The following is a 16415-nucleotide window of genomic DNA, read 5'->3' as shown; positions in this document are numbered from 1 at the left end:
CCTTGTCGGGCAGGCGCAGCAGGTGGGTCTGAGAGTGGTCGCAAAGCCCACCGTCACCTGCGATCGATCCCCAACAGCGATTTCATGCTGGCTGGCCAGTTAAGGGCCAGCCAGCGTGAAACGCACGCTTGCAGTGCTCAGCGAAAAATCCTGAAAGCTCCTCGTGCCCTGGCTTAAATCGGGAACACCATTCATGGAAGATCACAGCTCAAACCCATAAGCATAGGCTCACTGACTTAACAACCTGCTGGTGTCATTGACTGCTGAAGCTGAATAAAAACTGAAAGAGAGGTTAGTGCCACAACAGAACGCTGGAAAAGTTCACAGTGGAGTGAATAGGCTTCATATGAGCAGAGCATTGCGTCTGCAATATACGGTGTTCAAAGCAGTTTGAAAATGACTTGCTGGAATTTTGAATGAGGCATTAAAATGGAAATAAAAACAAAAAAACTGTGGATGCTGGAAATCCAAAACAAAAACAGAATTACCTGGAAAAACTCAGCAGGTCTGGCAGCATCGGCGGAGAAGAAAAGAGTTGATGTTTCGAGTCCTCATGACCCTTCAGCAGAACTGGAAATGGAACCCTATTTGCTTACTCCAGCAGCTCAGGTTGATGTTGGAGAATCATAGCAGCATTCAGCAAAAGAACAGATGTTCTCCTCAGTGCACTGGTGAATATTCCACCCTCAATCAATCCTTCGATGTGCAAACTGGCTACTGTGTTTGTCTAAATAACCAAAAGGGTTTGACCTCAAAAGTAAATGTTTAGATATAAAATACTTTGTGATGATCTAAGAGCACAAAAAGCAACTAGCATCTTAATTTTGCATTAAGTACCAATATGATGTACAAACATTGTTAGATACAACAATTATGCAAAGGCACCTTAGAATCTCCCAGAATGGGGTTGCAGACATCTGCCAAGCTTCTCCACAACGTCTTGTGGCCACAAGGACTTGCAGGGAATCGCATGCCAGTGGCATTGCAGGTCACTGCTTCCTTAACAGACTTTGCCAGTGGCTCTGTTCAGGGCTCCACTGGGGACTAGTGCGGCATCTGCAAGTCAGTGGCACACAGGTGCACTCAAGAAGTGACAGTTGGCCTGTTCTGGAGAGCACACCAATTTGTCCAATCTGAGAGCTCCCTGACAACAGCCAGTCACATTCATCAACAGAAGAGGATTCCACTCCTTGGACGTACAGCTGATACATGATCACAGAAGACAAATCTTGCATGTTTGCGTTCGGTTCCCAGGGAGCTCTCACAACACCTATATTCTGAGCCACTTCCAGATGCCGCAGGTTTTTGAAGGGCTTCAGTGATTACAGGGCTGGGTCCATGGGGACAAGGGAAACCCGCAGAAGACCTGGCTGCTGACATCAGTTTGCCATCCTCAGAGTGTTGCTGAAGAGAGCTACAATGCTGCACATGTCTCCACCAGGTCTATGACTGAGCAGGCGATAGGCCTCCTAAAGATGAGGATCAGATGTTTGGATCGCTTGGATGGGGCTCTCCAATAGTCACCACAGAGACTGTCCCGGATCATCATTGTCTGCTGCGCCCTGCACAACCTCGCGCTACAAAGGGGGGATGTCTTGGCTGAGGGAGACATGGAGAAGCGAGACGTCTCCTCTGTCAATGAGTTCAGTGAAGGGGATGGCGCTGATGAAGGCCAGGCTGTCACTGAGCTACATGCAGAGGCCATAGTGGGGCTAAGATGTGGCAGACAGGCCCGTGCCAATCTGAAAGATACCAGATTCCAGGCAGAGTAAGCTGCCGATATATTTTCTTAACATTTTGGTTTTCAATCCTCTGCTGGCTGGAAGGCCCAGCTCCTTTTTGGTTACAGACATTATATTTTTCTCTAATGTACCTTGATTTATGATAGCTGAATTAAATTGTGCTGGTTACCGTATGTGCTGCTGGTGGTTGGATCCTTGGCTTGTGCCAAACTGTGCTGATATACAGAGCACTGGCACTAAATATGCACATCTGAACCTGCACGGCACCCTGGTCTCCCTTGACCTCGGGTAAGTGTAAATACAATTGTGATTTTTCCGATGTTCTCACAAAGTCCGTGTGGACAGCAACTTCGAAACAACATCAAATCTAACCTCAGCAGGGATGTACTCATGTCACCCTCACACCTGCTCCCAAATGGGACAGGTCTTGCAGAGAGCTCTTTCAGGCAGAGTTAGATAGATGGGTCCACAGGAAGGAGCAGCATCAGAATACCATTTGGCCCCTGCAGATCACCTGTCCATGCAGATTGATCAGGCAAGATCGTGTTCCTGCCCCCTACTCGCCACTTACCGACAATAACCCCATATCCTTTGATCTCTTTATCATGCCGAGATGTTTCGAGTTAACTCTGGAGTCCACTCACTGAGAGTGCCTCACCTGCACTATGGGTTCCTCCAATCGCAGAGACTCCTACAAGTCTCAGTCCTGGGTGGCCTTAGGATTAGTGCGAGACTGTGATTTGTCATTGTGAGCAGCCCAGCTAAGGTGAATATCTTTCCTTCATGGACCCTGCAGAGCCCTGTTAGAGCTGCTGATGCTTCACATGGATATTCTCACAGTCCTCGGCACAGTCCAGACCACAGGCTCATTCTACTCTCTCTCACCTCATGGCCTAAGACCCCAGTCCTTCAATTAAGGCCGGAACACTTTGGTTGCAAACCCTTTAATTGAGGTCTACTGCCACCCTTGATAAGGAGATAAGTGGTCTGACAAAGGCTTCAGTCAGCTGCACACACACACACACACCTCTTTAATCCTACACTCAGTCCCTCTTGCAGTCAAGGCTAACTTGTCTGTTGCCTCCTTACTTGCAGCCTTCACCTGTATGTCAGCTCAGAATGACACACCACCAAGGATGGCCAGTAATGACTGGACATGCCCCACCACAGCTTTCGCCAATCATGGAGGGCATGTGTGGAGTTCCACTCTCTGAGCGCTGAACCTGCAACCATAGTGCTACTTGCCACTGACATTGCATGCTTATCCACCCTCGAGTGCTCGTGGCATCTACCAATAGAGGTGCCCAGGCTGCACACTCACAAGTGATGGCTGGTGCTTAATCATGCACATGTAGGATTACTGACTAATCACTATATTGATGATGTGAGAGAAGTGAATCTGAAGGAGTTCATTTTCAGACTCCAATGGTGGCACAAATTCTAGACCCTTAAATGCCTGTGACCATTGAAGCAACTAGCAGCAAAGTGGAATCCAGGACACTTCCAAAGTGTGCAAGTGAACATATATTTACAAATACCAAAAATACATACAATGGTTGTACTCCCATGCCACCTGTGTGCCTTCAAACCTTCTTAATCTGCCGTTGCTTACAATTACATGTAGCTGCAGCCCGATATCCACAAATAATTCACTGCTATGTCCTGTTGACTGTGAGAACTTTGGCAGAGGTCCTCTAGTGGCCCAAGGCCTAGAGGACCCCGGCCTTGCTAAGGGTCTCCTGCTCAGGTGGAGGTTCACCCACCTCAGCCTGACCTTCTGGAGGCGATGGGGTCACTGGCAGAGAGAGGATGGAGCAGCAGGGCATCCTTGGAGTGTTCTGGGATGAAGATCCTGGGGTACCTGGCTGGCACTCCTCCTCCTCCCTGTGGGTACCCGATGGCACATCCCTGACTCTTTAAGGAGAAGGAGCTCCTGGAATGAGGTTAAGGTACCCTGCAATTCAGCACTGCACCCTTGACTAGAACGATGGAGTGCAGGTCCAAGTGCATATCCAGCAGCCACTGTGCATTCTGTTAGATGTGGTTCTCCAATGTGGCCCAGTCTGAGCACGGCCTCTGGCATCCCTGCCTGATGTTCCCCTGCTTGTCTCTGCATCTCCAACAGGTTTTTTGTGGCTGAGCCCAGAGGCTCATCATCTGCACTGGGCTGAGCAGGGGCCTGCTTTCCAGCAATCCTCCGGGGTGTCAGCTGACAACTGCAGACTGGATTCCGGGTGGTGGTGGGTGGGTGGGTGGGGGGCGGGGGCTGTGTGGGAGCTCCTATCTCACCTTCAGCACTGGCATGGTCCTGCTCCTCCCCGGCTATCTCAATGGCCTGTTCCTTGAAAGGGGTGATTACTCTAATGTCCAGAATTTCACCTCCGGTCTGGGACTGCTGCTGCTTTTCACAGATTCACAGATTTACAGAATCACAGTGCAGAAGAGGCCCTTCAGCCCATCGAGTCTGCACCGACATGTGAGAAACACCTGACCTACCTACCTAATCCCATTTACCAGCACTTGGCCCATAGCCTTGAAAGTTATGACATGCCAAATGCACATCCAGGTACTTTTTAAAGGATGTGAGGCAACCCGCCTCCACTACCCTCCCAGACAGCATATTCCAGACCGTCACCACTCTCTGGGTAAAAAAGTTTTTTCTCACATCCCCCATAAACCTCCTGCCCCTCACCTTGAACATATGCCCCCTAATGACTGACCCTACAAAGGAGAACAGCTGCTCCCTATCTACTCTGTCTATGTCCCTCATAATCTTGTACACCTTGATCAGGTCGCCCCTCAGTCTTCTCTGCTCCAACAAAAACAATCCAAGTCTATCCAACCTCTTTTCATAAGTTAAATGTTTCATCCCAGGCAACATCCTGGTGAATCTCCTCTGCACCCCCTCCAGTGCAATCACATCCTTCCTATAATGTGGCAACCAAAACTGCACACAGTACTCCAGTTGTGGCCTCACCAAAGTTCTATACAACTCCAACATGACCTCCCTACTTTTGTAATCTATGCCTCGATTGATAAAGGCAAGTGTCCCATATGCCTTTTTCATCACCCCACTAACATGCCCCTCTGCCTTCAAAGATCCATGGACACACACGCAAGGTCCCTTTGTTCCTCAGAACTTCCTAGTGTCATGCCGTTCATTGAATACTTCCTTGTCAAATTACTCCTTCCAAGGGTATCACCTCACACTTTTCAAGGTTAAATTCCATCTGCCACTTACCTGCCCATTTGACCATCCCGTCTATATCTTCCTGTAGCCCAAGATACTCAACCTCACTGTTACCCACCTGGCCAATCTTTGTGTCATCCGTAAACTTACTAATCCTACCCCCCACATAGTTATCTATGTTATTTATATAAATGACAAATAATAGGGGACCCAGCACAGATCCCTGTGGTACGCCGCTGGACACTGGCTTCCAGTCACTGAAGCATCCTTCTGTCATCACTCTCTGTCTCCTACAACTAAGCCAATTTTGAATCCACCTTATCAAATTACCCTGTATCCCATGTGCATTTGCCTTCTTTATAAGTCTCCCATGTGGGGCCTTGTCAAAGGCTTTGCTGAAATCCATATAAACTACATCAACCACACTACCCTCATCTACACACCTGGTCACCTCCTCAAAACATTCAATCAAATTTGTTAGGTATGATCTCCCTCTGACAAAGCCATGCTGACTATCCCTGATCAAACCTTGCCTCTCCAAGTGGAGATAGATACTCTCCTTCTGAACTTTCTCCAATAGTTTCCCTACCACTGACGTGAGACTCACTGGCCTGTAGTTCCCTGGCTTATCTCTACAACCCTTCTTAAATAGCGGAACCACATTAGCTGTTCTCCAGTCCTCTGGCACCTCCCCCGTGGCCAGAGAGGAATTAAACATTTGGGTCAGAGCCCCTGCGATCTCCTCCCTTGCCTCCCTCAGCATCATAGGACACAAATTACCTGGACCTGGAGATTTGTCCAATTTTAAGCCTGCCAACACCTCCAATACCTTGTCACTCCTTATATCAATTTGCTGAAGAACCTCACAGTCTCTCTCCCCGAGTTCGATACCTTCGTCCTCATTCTCTTGGGTGAAGACAGATGTGAAATATTCGTTCAACATTCTACCGATGTCCTTTGGCTCCATCCATAGATTGCCCCTTTGGTCCCTTATGGGCCCTACTCTTTCCCTGGTTATCCTCTTCCCATTGATATACTTTTGAATATCTTGGGATTTTCCCTACTTTTACCAGCCAGAGCTTTCTCGTATCCCCTCTTCGCTCTCCTAATTGCTTTCTTAAGCTCCACCCTGCACTTTCTGTACTCCACTAATGCCTCTGCTGATTTGCTTCCCTTGTACCTGCTAAAAGCCTCTCTTTTCCTTCTTGTTTTGGGCATTCTTGCCCTGCAGGAACACAGAAGTATTAATTGTCATTGCAGTGGGTACATAAGCAGTTTAGGTGTATGCATGCCTATGGCAGCTGCTGAGGCCACCCCAGTAAGTGATTAAGAAGCAGGATGTCCTGTCACTGATATAAGATTGAGCGCATGAAGTGGCTGCCACAAATTCAGTGCACATGTCCCATCTGCTGGTGAGTCCTGCAACTCTAACTCCGTCTGACATCCCTGTGCACTCGTACACTTACACTGCATGATGCCCTTGTAAGTGTCAGTTTGTGGTGAGTAAACATGTGCACTTACCCTGGCAGACCGTGGCAGATCATTCATCCTTTCTCGACACCGTTGAGCGTTTCTGTGCTGGTCCTCATGGGCACTCACCTCCACTGTGACCTCCGTCCAAGACGCCATGGCCAGACAGGAGGGCTTCCTGCACCTCCCCCCTTTCCTGGATCGCCTGGAGGAAAGTCTCTGGGGAGGCTTAGGTGTACTGGGTGCGGGGGGTGGGGGGGGGGGGGGGGGTGCGCATGGGGGGGGTGGCGGGTGGGGGGGGGGGGGTGCGCAGGAGCTGCCGGGGGTTGGGGGGGTGGGGTGCGGAGGGGGGTGGTGCACACGTTGTTTTCCTTTCTGGGACAGTGTTGAGGAACAGCCAGACTGAAGCTCCTGGCCTTCAGTGAGTGAATGGTTGTCCAGGTACCCTTTAAATATGGCGCCTGAACCTTCGACCCCCTTGGGGTAACAGTGGGGACAGCGATTTCCTGCCTGCTGTGTTCCATATGGATGCATAGGCAATGAGCTGAACTGCGCAAGGTCCAGCAGTCCCATCCCCCACTTTGACTTCCGCTCCTGCCACCAAAGTTAGAATCCAAAATTGAAGATTCTGCCCATTATTTTTGGTTGCTGCATATTAATAAAATTAATTCTGCTGCAATAGCGCTGCTTTCCTTTGGGTAGCAGAGGCTCTTATCAGATGTTAGGTCATAACAACAGCTATTGCAGTTCAAAAACATAATTCCCTGTGTGATGTAGTTTGAGGCATTTTGTTATGTTAAGGCACAGTATAAATACAGCGTTATTGTTGTCCCTAAAAAGCACACAGAGGCAAGCAATGGAGATGATTGTGGGTATTCAGAATCCAATTTATGCAGAAAGCTTAAAGGAGCAGGTTTGTCATCTTCAGAAAAGAGATGACTCCATGGCAATCTAATTGTACTTGCCAATTTCCAATTGACCCACACAAGATAATAACTATCTGAACACCAAGGCATAAGTTCAAAAAAAGTGAGGCTAGTCTTAGAGAAAAAGTCTGGCAGAGTCTTTTTAACCCAAAGATTAACAGACTTGTTGACTAAGTTACTGGGAAGCCTGTTGAGGAGAGATGCATACGGACATATGAATTAGGAGCAGGACTCGGCCCCTCGAGTCCCTCGAGCCTGCTCCGCCATTCAATAAAATCATAGCTGATTTGAATGTAACCTCAACCCAACATTCCAGCCTACCCCTGACAACCTTGCACCCCATTGTTGATCAAGAATCTATCTAGTTCTGCCTTAAAAATATTCAAAGGATGTTTCTACTGCCTTTTGAGGAAGAGCATTCCAAAGATTTACTACCCTCTGAGAGAAAATATTTCTCCTTATCTCTGTCTTAAATGAGCGACTCCTTATTTATAAACAATGACCCCTTGCTCTAGATGTTCCGAGAGGGAAGGCATTGAGGGATGCAGTGAGACGGAAGATGTATTTGATCTATCATGAGAGACAAGATTCTGGGATCAACCTAATGACCTATTCTTTAGAATTCTTGTGCTTAAGATTTGACATTATGCCCTATCCGTATTTCAAGAATCTAGATATAGAATCCAACATTGTGCAATGTCCACCTGATGCACAATAGCATTAATCAGAACATAAAGGAGAAGATGAGAGCTTTAAGATTAGAGAGGTGTTTAATAGGGGGTGAGAGAATAACTTTGCATATTTATGTATGCTTCACCACCCGTTGCTAACATTTAATATACAACATTTACGGCTCACATGTGATTACAGTAACATTCACCAAATAAACTACATCAAGTGGACTTCAAGGTGGAATGAGCTGTCTGTTCATTTTGAAGTTCTGGTTACATAAATATTTACATTGTTAAGGCTTTTTGAATTCCAAATATGAACATTACTGTTAACGGACTGTGTGTGCAGGACAAACTTATATTTAAATTGGAGAGTTTGTTCTGGCAGAATGCAAACAGATTAATTACAATTTACGTCAGTATAAACAATCACATTTTCCACTAGCTTTACTAGTAAAGAAAGAGTCATTGGAACAGATGGAAGTTTAAAAAAATACACTTTCTAACTTTAAATTGTTTTGAAGAAATGAGGAACAGAATTTCACCACTTGTCATTTGCAAACTGTTACATGCTCACTCACAACTTGATTCCAGTCTGATCCTGTGATTGTTAAGACCATAAAGCTGAAATCAAGCTATGTGATACTAGTAACATACGTACTATGTATTAATATGAAATTCTTTAACCTCGTTTTTTTATCTAGGCAAATGTCTTTGCTAAAGTAACAGAGAGAGGACTTTCAAATGAAGGTGATGACATGTTCAATGTTAATTACATACGTCAAGGCTTCAACTTGTGCCTAACTGCATACATGTTCAGTAGAGAAAGCTAGACATAGTAGTTTTGTTGTTCATTAGGTACAGTTCTGACTGGGATGTAGCTGAAACAGAAGGAATTGCGTCCCTGTTAATGTCAATTGCATGTTGCAAAATTTCCAGAAACTTCATACATAATGAATTGCATTGAAATACAGTGACTATTGTGGCAGCCATTTTGAACTCAATAAAATCCTGTAACATCTAGAACTCAGATGAGAGTTGGTGACTGCTTGATCTGTATTTGATGGTGTGCATTTTGCACTGAGTAAAATGAACACGTGCTCAACTGCAGGCAGCCATTAACTTTATTTGCACCTCCTCGACAGAGAGGGCAGCATAATAAAATGCTCAGCTCTTGCAATATGTTACAGATAGCGTTTGATTGAGGCAAGAATTGTTCGCCGTCATTGGAAATGAGAAACAGGTACTTCCCGGAGCTCTGTCTTTGGTACTCATAAGGGGAGGCAGTGGCATAGTGGTAATGTTGCTGGTCTAGTATTCCAGAAACCTAGGGTAATGCTCTGGGGACCTACATTTGAATCCAATCCCAGCAGATGGTGAAATTTGAATTCAATATATGTCTGGAATTAAAAGCCTAATGATGACCATGAAACCATTGCCAATTGTTGTGAATACCCATCTGGTTCACTAATGCCCTTTAGGGAAGGAAATCTGCTGTCCTTGCCTCATCTGGTCTACATGTGACTCCAGACCCCACAGCAGGTTGACTCTTTAAAAAGAAATTGCCCCCTGAATGTGGGCAATAAATGCTGGCCTAGCCAGCAATGGAATTGTGGTTGCAGACCAGTGGTGGTTAGCTTCCTGACTGCCCCTGCCAAGCCCACCTGACGAGTGGCAAAATTCTGCTCAATGTTTCAAGTGCAAGCAGAGCAACCTTCTTTCGTGTGTGTCTGAAAGAGGTCTTTATTGAACTGATCTTAAGATGTCTGCCCCCAGAAGTGGAGTGCCTCATGGCAGAGTCACACGACTATGACAAGCCAGTTAGTCAGTATTGCATTTCCAAAGCCCAAACATCCCCGTTCTCATATTAAAAAAAAAGATACAAACAGATGGTAAGGCAACTATTATGTTAGCCTTCATTGATAGAGGTCAGGGTATTACAGTAAGGATGCCTGACTGCAATTATATTGGTGAGACTGTACCTGGAGCACTGTGTACAATTTTGGTCTCCATATCTAAGGAAGGATATGTTTTTCGTAGAGGAGATGCAATGAAGCTTCAGTGGAGTGATTCCTGAGATGAGAGAGCTAATCTATGAGGAGAGATGAGTAGAATGGGTTTACCTTCTCTGGAGTTTAGAAGAATGAGAGCTGATTTTATTGAAACATCTAATTGTTTTTAAAGAGCTTAGGGCACATGCAGAGAGATTCTAGAAGTAGAGGTCATAGTTTTAAGATCAAAGGTCAGCCATTTTGTGCTGGGATGAGGCAAAATTTCTTCACTCAGAGGATTGTGAATCTTTCGTATTCTCTACTCCAGAGGACTTTGGATGTTCAGCAGATGAGTATATTCAAGACTGAGATCAATAGATTTTTGAGCGCTAAGTGAATCAAGGGATTTGGGATAGTGCGGAGAAAGTGGAATTGATGTAGTTCAGCCATGATCTTATTAAGTGATGGATCAGGCTCAAGGGGCCTTACGGTGTTTCCCTGGTCCTATTGCTTAAGTTCTTATGATCTCACCCAAAAGCTAAGGGTCATTTGAAAGTGTCAAGAGATTGATGGATTTTTGTACGGTTGAGTAGGATGCGATATGGAACTAAGACAGATAAATAGAGTTACGAACATACGAAATAGGAGCAGAAGTAGACCATTCAGCCCCTCAGGCCTGCTCCACCATTCAATAAGTTCATAGCTGATCTGTTTGTGTTATGAGTTCTACATGCCCATCTACCCCACCCCACCACCCCCCCCCCATAACCTTTGATTCCATTGCTTAATTACAATCTTTGCCATTAAAAAAATTCAGTGACCCCATTTCCACTGCTTTCTAAGGCAGAGTCCCTAAGCCACAGAGTTGAGTTACAGATGAGGACAGAGTTGAGGAGACAACTCTTCATTCAACGTGTTGTAAATCTTTGGAATTCTGTACCTTCGAGACCTGTGTATGATCAATCATTGATTATATTCAAGACAGAGATTGGTAGATTTTTAGATACACAGGGAAACAAGGAATTTGTGGATAGCACAGGATGGTGGAGCTTAAGTAGAAGATCAGACATGACCTGACTGAATGGTGGAGCTGCCTCAAAGAGCTAAATAGTCTACTTGTGTTTCTATTTATGTTCTTATTTTCTTATCAACCTTGATCTAAATGATGTGGAACAGGCTCGAAGGGCTGAGTGGCCTGCTCCTTTTCTTGTATTCTAAAATTTTTCGCCAACCTGTCGAATCATTGGTCACTCTCTCATTCCAGCCTGGTTGTCTTGTCTGTTCACCCACATCAATGTGCAAAGTCTCATGGGCACAAATCTACAATGAAAATGTACAGACATTTCATTCCTCATTGACATTGAAATTGCTCCTGCCACTCAGCGATGTCACAAAGATTACTGATGTGGGAAAGAGCGGTGTCGTTTTGACGCAGGAGAGATAATTCACCCAGAGTGGTGACAGGAGTACCTACCCTGCTCCCAATACACTCAGCCTAACCAGAAAATGGAAATGCAGAAGAACTTCGCATCCTTCACCATAATGAGTGCAAAACAGTCTTCAAAATATGAGCTGAGTCTTTTAATCCTTCTCTAAATTGAAGCCTTAGCTAAAAACGCGGATTACATTTTGAGATCTTGGAAGTAGTTCTCTGATTAATATGCTCGTGTAAATTTCCTCTATATACAATTTTAATGCTGCCCTTCACCAACTGAACAGATGAATTTTGCATTAGTGCTTTAGACAAAGGAAATAAAACTTGTTCAATTCAAAGCAGAAAGAAAATGCTCTTTGTCCCAGATTGAGAAGCAGCATATTTCTGAGAGAGTAACTTCGGAGCAAATCATATGCAGTGTTCCTTTCAGGGGTTTATATTTTGGTCAATATTTATTTTAATATTTGTTCTAGGAGCGTAGGTGATGCTGGCAAGGCCAATATTTATTGCCATCCGTAATTACTCTTGAGAAGGCAGTGGTGAGCTGTCCTTTGAACAGCTGCAGTCCATGTGGTGGATGTCATAGAGTCATAGAGTTATACAGCACGGAAACAGGTCCTTTGGCCTATCATGTCCGTACTAGCCATCAAGCAACCATCTATTCTAATCCCATTTTCCAACACTTGGCCCATAGCCCTGTATGCTATGGCATTTCAAGTGCTCATCTAAATACTTCTTAAACATTGTGAGGGTTCCTGCCTGTACCACCCCCTCAGGCAGTGTGTTCCAGACTCCAACCACCCTCTGGGTGGAAAAAAATTTCCTCAAATCCCATCTAAACCTCCTGCCCCTTACCTTAAATCTATGCCCCCTGGTTATTGACACCTCTGCTAAGGGGATTTATTCCTATCTACCCTATCTATGCCCCTCATAATGCTGTATACCTCTGTTAGGTCCCCCCTCAGCCTTCTCTGCTCTTAGGGAAAAAACCCTAGCCTTACCAGTCTCTCCCACTGTTAGGAAGAGAGTTCCTGAATTTTGACCCAGTGACAGTGAAGGAACAGTGATATGTTTCCAATTCGGATGTTGTGCGACTTGGAGGGGAACTCGCAGGTGCGATGTGCCCATGTGTCAGTTGCCTCTGCCCTTCTAAATGGTAAAGGTCTATTGAAGACACCTTGGCAAGTTGCTGCATTTTCCCTTTTATAGGGTATACATTGGAAACATGTTTGCTGATGTTGGAGGGCATGAATGTTTAAAGTGGTGGTTAGGCTGGGGATCAAACAGGCTGTTTGTCCTGAGTGGTGTCAAGCCCCTTAGATGTTGTCAGAATTGCACTCATCCAGGCAAATTGGAGATTATTCCATCACACTCCTGACTTGTGCCTTGTAGAAGTTGGAGAGAGTTTTGAGAATCAAAAAGTAAGTTGCTCACTGCAGAATCCCAGCTCCTGACCTGCACGGACTGCTTCATTATCTGTGGAGCTGCAAATGGAACTGAAAACTGTGCAATCATCAATGAACACCTCCACTTCTGACCCTGGGATGGAAGGAAGATCATTGATGAAGCAGCTGAAGATGACTGAGCCTAGGACACTACCCTGAGGAACTCCTGCAGCAATGTCCTGGAGCTGAGATGATTGGCCTCCGACAGCCACAACCATCTTCCTTTGTGCTAGGTGTGACTCCAACTGGTGGAGGGTTTTCCCCCTGATTCTCATTGATTTCAATGTTGCTAGGGCTTCCTGATACCACACTCAGACAAATGCTGCCTTGATGTCAAGGGCAGTCACACCCTTCTCAGTTCCAGAATTCTGCTCTTTTGTCCATGTTTGGATGAGGTCAGGAGCTGAATGGTTTTGGTGGAACCTAAACTGAGCATTGATAAACAGGTCTTTGGTGAGTAGGTGCTGCGTAATGGCACTGTCAATGACACCTTCTGTAATCTTCCTGATGACTGACAGTTGGCTTCTGGGGTGGTGGTGCTTTGTTGGAATGGATTGGTCCTGCTTTTTGGGGATAGGAGATACGTGGGCAAGTTTTTCATTTTGTTGGGTAGATACCGATATTACAATTGTACTAGAACAACCTGGCTGGATCTACTGGTTCTACAGCACAAGCCTTGAGCACAATTGTCATGATGTTAGCTCACAATCTTTTTTGTACCCTGTGCACCCAGCATTTCTTTACATTATGTGGTTTGAATCAAATTGGTTGAAGATGGGCATCTGTGATGTGGGAGCCTCAGGAAAAGGCATCCACTTGACACTTCTGGCTGAAGACAATTGCAATTGCTTCAGCCTTGCCTTTTGCACTCATGCTGGGCTCCTCCCTCATTGAGAAAGGGGATGTTGATAGACCCACTTCCTCTCATTAGTTGTTTAATTGTCAAAAGCCATTCATGACTGGATATGGCAGAATTGCAGAGCTATGATCTGTCCCATTGGTTTTGGGATCATTTAGTTCTGTCAATAGCATTCTGTCGTAGCTTCACCAAGTTGGCTTCTCATTTTCAGGTATGCCTGGTGCTGCTCATGTCTTGCTCTCCTGGAGTTCCCATTGAACTAGAGTTGATCCCTTGGCTTGATGATACTGCTAAGAGTGAAGAGTATTCCAGACCATGAGGTTACAGATTGGGGAATAGAATTGTAATAATTGTAAGTTAAACCATTTCTTCCTGTTATGGGGATCATATGGCTGTACAGACAGGTCAGTCCTAAGCGCAGGGATTCTTAGGGACGGAGCTTTATGGCCTTGGCCTTGGAACAAGTATGTAGCCTCAGCTGGAGCCTGTAAATAAAATTTACTGTTCCTTACAAGAAACCCATCCTGCACTCCAAATTTATTGTAACTGGTGACAAGGATAAATAGCACTAACACAGCACCTCACCCCACGACTGTGAGTATTCTGATATTTTAAGGGAAGTAGGAAAGAAAAGAAGTATACTCATCAGCAATGCCTCTCTTTGGTGGAATTGACCCGTACGACTCATCCATTGAGGACTGGAGTCAGTACATTGAGCGATTAGGGTTCTCCTTTGTAGCTAATGAAATAACAGCGGAGGAGAAACAGAAGACAATTCTTCTATGTGTCTGCGGGAGCAAAACTTATAACCTAATCCATAGCTTGACGGCTCTGAATGCGCCAAATTCCAGCTCCGTCACCTAGCTAGCGGGCCTCCTGAAAGGACATTTTCAGCCTAAACCCTCAGTGATCATGCAAAGGTTCAAGTTTAACTCTTGAATAAGGGCCCCCGTTGAGTCGTTTACAATATACATTGCGAAGTTAAAACAGTTAGCAGAGCACAGTGACTTCGGTGATACTTTAAACGACATGTTGCGAGTTCATTTGGTTTGTGGCACAAACGACGATGCTATTCAGCACTGTTCACTTGCAGAAGTTGCGATAGACCAGAAGAATACCATAGCGTTAGCGCTAGCGACGGAGAGTGCTGAGAGGGACTCACAGGCATTGCACAATGTGCAACATGGCGCCCTTTTGCAGTCAGGATGGGAACTGCTACCAGGCATGGCACAAAGACCAGGGAGGCTACCGTGAAGTGGGACACGGTCCCTACCAGTAGAAAAATAAAAAGAAATGCCGGAAGCAAATCACCAGCAACCCAGAAGTTAAAGTGTTACTGCTGTGGGGGAAATCATGCACCCGAAGTCTGTAGATTTGAAGAGGCAGATGCCAATACTGCCACGAAAACGGGCATGTTGTTAAATAGCGCAGGACTAGATCAGGACAGCCATGCAGACATCAGGTCAAGTTAAATGAAGTGGACAATACAGAAGAGCCAGAAGTTACTGAGGCTGACGTTTATCCCCTACACAATCTGAAGGCCAGGAAAACTGAACCAATCACTGTTACACTTCAAGTAATTGGAAAGCCTCTGCTCATGGAGGTTAACACAGGAGCATCTCCCTCAGTGGTGGGAGGACACATCTTTAAATAGCTCAGAGAAGGTACCCAACTATTGAGTTTGGAGAAAACAGCTGCTCAGTTAAAAACATATACAGGAGAAGCAATACAGGTGAAAGGCATCACCTCTGTACCTGTATCCTACAGGCAACAGACAGCTTAGCTGCCAATAATTATTGTATCTGGAGAAGGACCTAGCCTTCTGAGCCATGAGTGGTTGAAAGAAATCAAACCAAATTGGCCAGAAATTTTTCAAGTCCGAGCAGAAGGAAATCCTGAGTTGATGAGGGAATTTGGTGGTGCCTTTTGGAATGAGATGGAAGAGCTTAAGGACCATCACAGGAAGCAAGGATTCCTCAGATCAGAGTTGATTCCACAGGAAAATCATGAAAAGAAGCTAACGAATGTGGTGCCACTCTGAACCAGCTGAAGAAAAAAAACCCAACAATGTTCAATGTTCCAAGTGGAAGCCAAAAGATACAAACAAGAGGCAGAAGAACTAAAGAATCAGTTGATGGGAGCAAAAGAGGCATTAGAAGGGAAAGTCATGGAACTTTCCAAGATGCGAATGGGTAACTCAACCCCCAAACTGAACCAAGTTAAGATTTCACCCAAGAGAAATTTGGCTGACTGTGAAATCAGAACAAAGGATGAGTCAAAACCCTGCAGCAAACACAAGAAGAAAAGACAGAAATCAAATCTGAAAAGCCAGTAGGATATGTATCCTGAACCCTGTCTGCAGTTGAGAAAGGATACTCGCAGATTGAAAAAAAGAGCTTATCCATCGTATTTGGAGTACAAAAGTTCCATCAATGTTTCCAAGGTTGACACTTCACCATAGTGTCAGATCACAAACCACGTTTAGGGTTGTTTAGTGGAGATAAGGGAACCCCATCGATAGCCTGTGTCAGAATTCAAAGATGGGCTTTAGGGGCGGAGCTTTGTAGCCTTGCTCTTGGAACCTTGTAGCCTCTTCTGGAGTCTGTAAATAAAGTTTACTGTTTCTCACAAGGAACCCGTCATGCACTCCTAAGTTTATTACAAGAACTCTCCTGCTGCTGATGTA

The sequence above is a fragment of the Carcharodon carcharias genome, chromosome 13 (assembly GCF_017639515.1).
Source record: "Carcharodon carcharias isolate sCarCar2 chromosome 13, sCarCar2.pri, whole genome shotgun sequence".
Classification (NCBI taxonomy): domain Eukaryota; kingdom Metazoa; phylum Chordata; class Chondrichthyes; order Lamniformes; family Lamnidae; genus Carcharodon; species Carcharodon carcharias.
This window is presented reverse-complemented; position numbering follows the sequence as displayed.